Here is a 9,200-nt window from a genome sequence, read left to right as displayed (position 1 = left end):
GAATATTGCATCTCCTTTATTTATGATTATACAATCATTAAGAACAATGAATTCTGCCACTATACGTAGCAGGAATTGACATACACATCAAGTTGGCATTACCAGAAATGTGTGTGTGAATCTCAGCCACGGAGAGAGTTAATCCTGTGGTATACATACATACATACATACATACATACATATATATATATATATATATCAGTTATGAGATATATAGATAGATAGATAGATAGATATCAGTTTACAGACCAAATAAGGGTTCTAAATAATGAAATTATAGATCTACCCTGAAAGTGAACATTTACTTGGAAATTTTTTATGGTATTTTGCTGCCTGTTTGTGCCATTATGGGGTTTGTGTGCAATGGGAACTATTCTTGGCTTATCTGTGTTGTGATCTTCCTGGATTCCTAAAAAATCAGTAAGACCAGGAGACACAACAAGAAAAGCCTTCTGGAATTGTCGGCTCCTATTTGCTGTAAATGATCAAGATGAACTCTTTGAAAATACAACAGCTTCCTAAACAGAGAAAAGTGTTTAGTCCCAAATTTGAGACAAGCAGGGAATGGGTATGGAAGTCTTGACCTGAAAACATAATGGAAGTCTTGGCTTGGAAACAAAATTCAGATGTACATCTTTATCTGAAACAAGACCAGTACATTGCTTTGTTTAGAAATAAACTACATTGTGCACTTCATTTTCTATAAACGCACATCCAGATATTGAGCCATGAGAGACCCTCTGTATTTATCCAACAAGAAAACCAATGAAAAGCAATGAATTGGCTTTGGATTTCTTGTGCAAAATACAGGAAAATTGTCCAGTGCAGAAGGACATTCCAGACAGTTAAAGACTGCACAAAATCACATAAAACAACAGTGGGACTGTTAGTTAATTGTCTGAAAATGAAGGATTGGTTTAGCCAGTTTTAGTTTTTTCTGTTTTAGCAGCCAGTGATGATTTATGCAGCTGTCCTTCTTTCCTTCCCTTGTGAGCTCTTTTCCATAATATCATAGTTATCTGTTAACTTAAAGACTCATTTAATTTGCAGCTCCATTACAACATGCTTGTCATTAAAAACCACCCAAAAATATTCTACAAAAGATGTAGAGGGAAAAGAAACTGATAACCAATGATAGGAGTAGATGAAACTGAGCAACACTGTGCATCAGAAAATTGCCAGAAATTTATCAGTAAGTGAACAAAATTCAGGAAGTATTGACAAGTAGAAGGAGGAAAGGCATAGTAAGGATTCTGAAATATATGATTTTAGTAGCATGCAGTTATCTGAGTAAAGACAAGGTAATGAGTTATGAGATTGTATTACTAATTTTGAGGAATAATATGGTGCTTGGGGGAAAAGACCCAACTGCCCAAAAAGTCTACTTCCAAAAGGTATCAAAGTTATATAGCAGATTCTAACTATAAGGAAGTTTTGAAACATTCTTAACAATTTTCAGGCTGTTGAGCAAACTTGGAAGAGATTATGCACGTGGTAAATAAGCCTCAGATTTTAATGGTGAACTGAGAGTAAAAAGTGGAGGAAAAGTTGAGAAGAATAAGCCTAAAGTTCACTTCAAAGATGCTATTCTGGAATTTCCTAGACTTCATAAATTAAGTTTATCAGTAATTTATTATTAAAAAAAAAAGAAGAAAAAGAAATCTTCTGGAATATGCAGGGGCAAATCAAAGTTAAAATTATAGGGGGATACGATAAAATGGCAGTGTTTGCATTGAAAGGAAGAGCTAGGCAAGCACTAAATGAAAGTCAAGAAAAAATTGCAGTGACCAGTTGTTATGTACAAGAGCAAAAACCACTATAACAAGGCCAGCTATCAGACACAGTGAAATCTGTGAAGAGATGATGTCTAGCACCTTGTATGATGAAGAGTATTTTGAGAGCAACATTCAAGAGCTCCCATTTGCTTTTGCCTCTTCTGGCTTGGGGCATGCAGGCTTTTCGGAGCACTTGCCAGACCAGGACTTCTCTGTCTGCCAAGGCAGGAACAGGGGAGAGATCTCTCTGCAGAGCCCTGGTGGCACGGCACAGTCCCAAGCTTTGTGTACAAATGGTGGAGATCCCCTGTGTGCCCCAGAAAATGGTTTTAACATCAGTTTCTGAATGGGACCATGTAAATGCTATTGTGCTCATGTGGTAACCAGAGTGGCTCACTCATTCCCCACTGCTTGCCTTAAGAGCTGTGGGCAGCTGACTAGATCACTTTTAAGCTGGGTATTGCTGCAGCAGGTTAGTATGAAACCTAAAGGTTAAAGGTTTTTGTGAAAAAATAGTTATGGAAAGAAAGTTATTAATTGCTCGTTTGCTTAGGAGAAAATAATTTCTGCTTTCTGCATAAGTGAATTGGATGTGGAGGTAAAACCTGATCTTGAAAAGATGACAAAGTAAATTACCTGGCCTCAGATGGAAAATGTAATCTGTAGAACAAATTCCAGTAAAAGAGAAAGAGCAGTTTCTAAATGTCTTTTTTTGGGGGAGGAGGGGGGTAAGTCTATGCGTTAAGGCTTTATCTTACTTTTAAAAAGGTAGTAATTTTAAGGTGGAAGAGACATTCTCTGAAGATGAAGGTGAATTGTTTTTCCTCAAAGATATGAGGAGAATTGTCCTTCCTTCCTTCCTTCCTTCCTTCCTTCCTTCCTTCCTTCCTTCCTTCCTTCCTTCCTTCCTTCCTTCCTTCCTTCCTTCCTTCCTTCCTTCCTTCCTTCCTTCCTTCCTTCCTTCCTTCCTTCCTTCCTTCCTTCCTTCCTTCCTTCCTTCCTTCCCTTTTTCCCTTTTTCCCTTTTTTCTCTTCATGATTATCCCAATTAGCAGGTATGAATAGAGGCTAATAGTTTTAATAAAATCAGAACTGGGATAGTATATTCTTAAAAACTGCTGAATACTTTCTGAAGCCTTAAAATACTGCTTAGGTACTGATTTATTTTACAAAATGCTTCAACTTCATCTAATGTAAAGCTTTAAGAAAATGTCTGTCATTGCTCTTTCAACATGAAGGATCAAGAAGTGCCAAGGATGACTCCTTGGCACTTCTGTTGTTTGAAATTCACTGTCTGTTCCCTAAGAAAGCTTTCACAGGAAAAGTCAGCGACAGTTATTTGCTGACTGGTTTTAATAAATAAAGGAAAAAGAAAGAAATAAAGAGGAACATATTCAGAAGCAGTCCATTGTTCTCATAACTTGCAGTATCAGATGCCAATCTGTCTTGAGAGTGCATGACTCAGGTCTTTGTAACCTCATGAATCTTCTTAAGAAAATACGGGCTAAATATGAACAGCTAATGAAATTTGTCTATGTCCCTCATTATGGTAGAAATGTTAGCATCAGATGCAGGCACAGCTGTCACTTGTTGATAATTGTGAGATGATCAGTAGACATGTTGCAACAACCTTTGAACAGGTGCAAGCTTGACAGGTTTATTGAAACATGAGAGGAGTGAATATACAAATATGTGAGGCATTGGGGTCTGAGCGGGTTATCAGAGAGATAAAATCTGTTAAATACTTGGAAATGTCAGTTTGATTCTCTAACTTGAGAGGTGCTGTATGAGTCAGAGCTGTTTATGTAAATTGACTTCTCCAGCAATGTCTGAATTATCAAGGGCAGTCATTTAAGAGACAAATTCAAAAGAAGATTCTGGTATCACCACTGTTGGCAAACTTGCCCATTTTCATGCAGGAATCTGTATGAGTGTAATTATTCATAGTTACACTGTTCTGCTCTACTAATTATTTTGTATCCAGCATCCTCTGTTATTGGGAAATTAAATATAAAATTAGACACAACATCTGACCTTGGAATTTTGGGAAAAAAGAGATTGTCCTACTTTTATATTGTGGTGGGAACATGAATTTGCCTTTTGGCAAACAGCAGTGAGATCCAGTGCAACACTGTGTTCTGAACGCCTCAAACGTTTTCCCTTTTTTTCCTTATGTGCCATAGTAGACCCATGATTGAGTTGACAGCTTGTTATTTGCCCAGATGTTACCAGTGTAAAGGACATTTTACTCAGTCCTCACTTCTGCCTAGAGCAGGACAATAACTGCGATTTTTGCTAACAGACATCAAAAGCCCCATCTGTGTTCAGGTGTGTTTTTCAAAGAAAAATATCACGGGGTCATTAAAACTTCACACTTAATAAGGGAACTTACCTCGTTGGCATTTCTGTGGACTTGTACTGAAAAACAGCACTGTGTGTAATTTCTGAAGCACTACACTTTCATACTCTGTCAAGGGTGAGAGTAGCTCTGGATTCAGAAAGGCCAGTTGTTAATAAGCAATGAAGAGGAAATATGTAGGGAAGGCCATTACCAGAGCCAGGTGGTGCATGAGAAGGATCTCATAACATGCCAGAATGGAAATTGTTAGATGAACAATGAGTAGGAGAAGTAAATATTTTTAGAATTATACTCTTGTATTAGGATTAAGGAATCTTCTGAAGTTCCTGAGATTGTGTATCCATACATTAATTTATACTCAAGCAGAAGTTTAAAGAACTAGTTCTGTTAATACAATGCAAGATCCTTACCTGGCTTCTTTTTTTACCAATTAATTTTTGCTTAGGGAAGAGAGAAATTGTTATGAGCCAGCCAGTAACTGGATCAGCTGATAAAAGATCTTGCTGGTGTCTTGGTGTATGACTAGTTTTTACACTCTGTGTGTTCTTTCTTTGTGCTGAGTGATTATCTGTGCATTTTTCTCACTTCACAGTTCTTACAGCTTCTTTATTTCAACTTCAGTCCACTAACCTTGTGGGAAAAAATGTTTATGAATCATCGTGCCATTTTTGTTTCCATACTGTAACTACCTTGTCTGCTTAGTCTGAATTTTAAACTGTGGGCTACCAATTATTTTTAATTCTCAATACAGTGGCTGATACAGTTGGACCATCTCTGCTTCTGAGTGATCTTGTAATATACACTTTTCTTGTTGGATGAGGTAAGGTAGACAGTGGAATAATTTAATTTTGAAACAAGTAGAGTTTTAACTTCCTGCATTCTACTTGTGTGTGGTTTTGAACTGGCTTGATGAAAGAGGTGCAAGAGATCTGGAGCAGTGAACAGAAGCTCTCTGTAAACATGACCATGATTTGGAATACAGGGATATTCTTGCAGTGAAATTAAAATGAAATTGAGGAAATTTGCAACAACAAAACAGCAGAAAGGAATGCAATTCTTGGAAAGTACTAGAAAGCCAGAATAAAAGTGTCTTAGTTAAGTGTCTCATTTCTGGAAGTTTTATTCTACTCCCAACATTCTTAAACGTGCAAGATGTGGAAGTAAAAAATGTTAGAAGTCCAAACTGCATAAGTAAAGCAGAGGTGAGAATTATTTGTGACACTGCCAATTATAATAGGGAAATTTCATTCAAAAACATGATTATTAAATAGCATTCCTTTATTAATAATGCACTGAATGACTTCTACACAAATGGAATAGTCAATATATGAAAAGGATATTTTGTCTGTAAGTAGAGTGAAAGATTGGTTATCATTTGTGCAATTATAAAGATCCCAAAGATCCAGTTATAAAAAATTCCGAAGGTTCTCTTTGGGATTTACTCTTCCTCATAGAAAACTGCCTGTTTCTGTGATTTCTGTGCACAGCCTGTGAGTGCCTCATAATTACCCTGCAAAGCTGGTGCTGGGAAACTCAGATTCCTTTCTTATTGCAAATGAACTGGATATTTCTGTGTTTTGTGCCAGGACTGTCAAGTGTTGCTACTGACACCCTACAGGTTTTGCATAAAATCAGAACATTGCTCTTTGTTGCAATACAGAAACTTGGTTCTGGCCTGAATGTGTAGAGGCAATTGGCCGCATGTATTAACTGTTGTTTTTTTCCTTTTTTTTTTTTTTTTAAAATGTGTTATTCCAGTCATATCTCCTTGGATATCTGGTCTAATTAATATTTAACTTTTTATGAACTCCAGTTTTTACAGGATAATTAAAAACGAATCAAATCAAGAATATACTATTTTTAAAAATACTTATATGGAGAATGAGTCATCTATATAAATCTATGCAAATCTGGTTTTAAGGTTGTTGCAGACCGCCCAGGCCCTTGGTGGAGGTCTTCCAGGTGCCATGACCTTCCCAGGTAAGTCGCCCTGAGGGGGACGGCCTCAATCCTAGTGGCACAGGCACTCCAGCAGAGTGATCAGCTCTTTTGTGATGGCCGCCGAAGCGACTGAGCCTGTCAGCTCTTTTCCAGGCTCTTGCTGCAATAGCGGCGTCTCCCAAGCGGGGCTATTCCCAGGCGGTGCAGGAGAGAACACAGGAGTCCAAAGTCATCTCCAGAGGCCTTCTTTAATCAGGAACTGACAACTCACCGAAGACCCCGAGGCTCCTGAGAGCCGGGGTTTTATGAATGACATGGGGGGTGGGGTTAACAAAACAACCAATAGGAACGCAGACTGAAAAGTTAACCAATCAAGGAAGAGATCCAAAAAGAACCAATCCGAGGAGAGGATTTAAACCAATAGGGGTGCAGGACTGGAAAGTAACCCAACCACCAATCCCAACTAGGATCATTAACATTTCAAAAATGCTCTCTGAGAGCAATAAGGGATTAACTAACTGAATTAAGGGCTGGATGCCCTCCAGGGGAGTGCTGGAAGCGCTGTTCCCTCAGTGCTGCCCTCATGAGCTTCCACATAAGGTAACGTGAAAAAAAAACATGAAAAATTAAAACCTTGCAAGAGAATTTTCCGCTCAGAATCCTGTTGGTATTTAGAGAATGTTCTGTTTTCAGGGTAAAAGTAATAATCTTTAACTATTCTACAGTTCTGTGCTTTGAGATTTGTCACTCTAACACAGCTGTAGTTTTGTCTACCCTGTACCCTAAAACTGTATTTGTTTAAAGGTTTATTTTGGTCAACTGTCCTCTCCTGTGCCAAAGAGAGCATTTTTTTCATAGTAATAGAATATACAATCTTTCCAGACTCTCCTAAAAGCTTTACTTGTCTTTGGGTCATGCTCTGGTGAGCAGAGAGGGAGGATTAGGTAGAGTGCATGTTACTAAAAACACTCACTGAGAATGCTAAAACAAATGTGTGCTTTACCATATATAGAAACAAAATCCTTTGTGAACTCATTGTGTAGATAACATTTTTTATTCAGCATATGCTGTGTAGGCAAAGACTTTAGTTGACCATAAACTGAAGATTTGCATTTTATTTAGAAACTTAATGCTCTTAGGAAAAAAGAATAATCTGCTTGTGGAGATTTCTTGTTAACAGTTTCAAAGAAGCTATCTGCATAGCTTGCTTGGATGACAGGAGGAAAAAAGAGAAACAGAAATGGGTAAATCTGGAGAGTATGGTTGCCTTCAGAGAGCAAATTTGCCGTATACATGCCAGCAAGCATGTTTTATTTCCCACCATTTAGTTTATAAATGTATGAACCCACTAGGAAAATAATGGTCTTGTCCTTGTGAAAAAGACCTCTAAAATGGAGTTTAAATCAAGTACATGTCTTTTACAAGTCAGTCAGATCTATACCCAGCTGCACAGTTACTCTGTTTGATATGGTTTATAGAAATTAGAACCAGAAGACTTGATCAAACAGCTCTGAGCTTTGAGACATCTGAAATCAGGTCCAATTTCTGAGACTGCATAAGCAATCAGTAATTTAATTTCTGTTAAGAAGCCTTTCCCCTATGAAAGTTACAAGCAGTTCTTAGAACTAGGTGTGTTTTAAAAGGCAGCGAGATGCAGAAGGAGCAGATCAGTTGGTATTGATGCATCTACCTTAACACGTTTCATGCATGGCCTATTCAGCTCTAGTTTGATTCTATGGATTGGATTCTCATTAGTGGTTGGTGTGCATTAGCAGTGCTCCCTAATCACAGCTTCTGGTTGAATTTCATCCTGAAATGTTTGTTTGTGCACTCTGAAGTTATGTGATGTGAACCAAAATGCAGTCAGGGGGAATAGTGGTGGGTTTACATTCAGTAGTCCACTTCTGATCTGAACAGAAGTGCTAGTCGAATGTTTTAGGTGATGAAATGTAGTTGAAAAAATGAAGGAAGCTATTTAGTTGATGGAAACAACACAGTTTCTTTTAGCATCTTTAGAGTACTTTCTAAGATTTCAGATTTTTGGTAAAACTGCATTACTTAAAAGACCAAAAGCATTTGTCTTGGAAGAATTGATTCAAAAGTAACATATAAATTAATCTGTGTATTTTCAGAAGTAATTCTTGGCTTCCTCATTTGGAGTATTGCAGTTTCTTATAAGTTGTTAACATCTCCCAGAACAGCCCTGCTGTTTATGCAGCAGTAGCGTAGCTAGGGAAAGCTTTTCACCCTGCTGATCAACATCTGAAGAGCTGAGATGAAAAGCATGTGAGGTCACACTTCCTACCTTTTTCTCCAGCTAAAAATAAATGCCATGCCTGCCTTTGGCTTGTAATGTATGTCAGTCTAGGCACAGCTGAGAGGCATAGCAGCATTAAGTTGCTATCGTGATTGACTGGCTACACTATTCTGAAGCCAGAAGATAAAGTAGGTAGATCTTTAGGTGGGCACTTTGTGTGCCAGGAACCAATGGCACCCTAGTGAGATAAAGAATTCAACCTTGAGAATGCAAGAGAGAGAATTGGTGTATCTTTCTCTCACATTTAAAACTATACTCAGCTCTCCCAGACTGAAGTGACTGTGGGATGAGATTTTCTATTTTTCTCTTCTATCAGGATCAGAGATTTCAGAGTCAGCATTAACCGAAATCGTGGTTTAGTTGATGTTATATTGTACAGGTTTTCATAGAAGTCAGTACCTGCAATTAAGTAGACTTACCTTCTGATTCTATCAAAGCTACATCCAACTTCAAACCTCCTAAAATAGCACTGCATGATGATGCAATACCACTGAATTTACCCCAGAGTGTTAGCATCAGGTCACGTTCTATGACTTCCTAACACTTCTTGTATCTGCATTTCCTAGAGTTTCCCCATGTTTACAATTAGTATGTTTGGTGTGTTAAAGAGAGCAGTTTTGAGTCTTTAGTTTGGAAAGCAGGTGATCTCATTCTGTTTTAGAAAGTCCTGGATGTGTAATCAAATGCCTAATATGAAAACTGTTTTTCATTCTTGCCAGGGATTTGATCAATCTGAAGCATACTGCTCTCTCAGACTGAAATCCAAACCTCTGTTATTGTCAAGTCACTTGACACTCATACTTCCTAAT

The sequence above is a fragment of the Chamaea fasciata genome, unplaced genomic scaffold, assembly GCF_029207755.1.
Source record: "Chamaea fasciata isolate MVZ Bird 193981 ecotype frontalis unplaced genomic scaffold, bChaFas1.0.hap1 SCAF_6, whole genome shotgun sequence".
NCBI classification, from domain to species: domain Eukaryota; kingdom Metazoa; phylum Chordata; class Aves; order Passeriformes; family Sylviidae; genus Chamaea; species Chamaea fasciata.
The sequence above is the reverse complement of the archived record's forward strand: the minus strand, read 5'-3'. Positions refer to the sequence as shown.